Source organism: Apteryx rowi, unplaced genomic scaffold, assembly GCF_003343035.1.
Source record: "Apteryx rowi isolate R43461 unplaced genomic scaffold, aptRow1 scaffold_117, whole genome shotgun sequence".
Taxonomy (NCBI): domain Eukaryota; kingdom Metazoa; phylum Chordata; class Aves; order Apterygiformes; family Apterygidae; genus Apteryx; species Apteryx rowi.
The window spans coordinates 1,733,236-1,733,604 of NW_020447386.1; positions in this window are offsets into that span (position 1 = coordinate 1,733,236).

Below are 369 nucleotides of genomic sequence, written 5' to 3' on the forward strand. Positions count from 1 at the left end.
ATGGCGGGAGGGCGGCGAGGTGATGGGGGGGGCGGCCGTGGTGCGGGCTCGTCGCGCTCCCGGCGCGGCCCGGCGTCTCGCCCGGGTGGCGGTGGGGCCCGGGGCCCCCCGGTGCTGTCGGGTGGCGGGCGAGGCGGGGAGGCTGGTCCTGCCCCTCCCTGCGCCCTCGCCTGCCTGTGCAAGCCCTGTCGGGGCTAAGGCATGCGCGCTGATACGGGAGCCGGCTGGTTATAAATGATGCCTTGATCGTGCTCCTGGCCGGTTTCGCGTGTCCTTCAGGGCCGTTCATGCCGGTCACAGCATAACGCTTTCCCTTTGAAATAATAAAGTCTTACCCCATCTTGTTTTCTAGACACATTCATGAGAAGC